The sequence below is a fragment of the Penaeus monodon genome, chromosome 15 (genome assembly GCF_015228065.2).
Source record: "Penaeus monodon isolate SGIC_2016 chromosome 15, NSTDA_Pmon_1, whole genome shotgun sequence".
NCBI lineage: Eukaryota > Metazoa > Arthropoda > Malacostraca > Decapoda > Penaeidae > Penaeus > Penaeus monodon.
Genome location: NC_051400.1, coordinates 25,477,997 through 25,478,262, shown reverse-complemented (window position 1 = coordinate 25,478,262; position 266 = coordinate 25,477,997). Strand labels below are relative to the sequence as shown.

Sequence of the window (266 nt, the reverse complement as noted above, 5' to 3'; positions counted from 1 at the left end):
ATAAAATGAAAGGAAAACAATATCTATTGTCTATAAATGTCTGATACATCTATATCCCTTCATTCACATTCTGCTACCTATCCTTTTTTTAGTTTGAAAATCTAATACTGAGCTCCAAGGTGAGGGCACTAGCAGTAATAGTGAATGTAATCTCAGTAACAACATTTCACCATTTCAACTGTAAAAAGGTTCAATCAGGTGATTTGTGAACTGTTCATGACAAGTCCCTGAATGTTCCAAACTCCTTAACATACATACATAAATGC

General features: G+C 33.5%; 1 protein-coding gene across 4 annotated transcripts in view; it reads right to left on the bottom strand.

Moving 5' to 3' along the window:
• Positions 1-266, bottom strand: part of LOC119581849 (protein wntless-like) — a 13,307-nt gene that overhangs the window by 4,702 nt on the left and 8,339 nt on the right. The gene's annotated exons all lie outside the window — the stretch shown is intronic.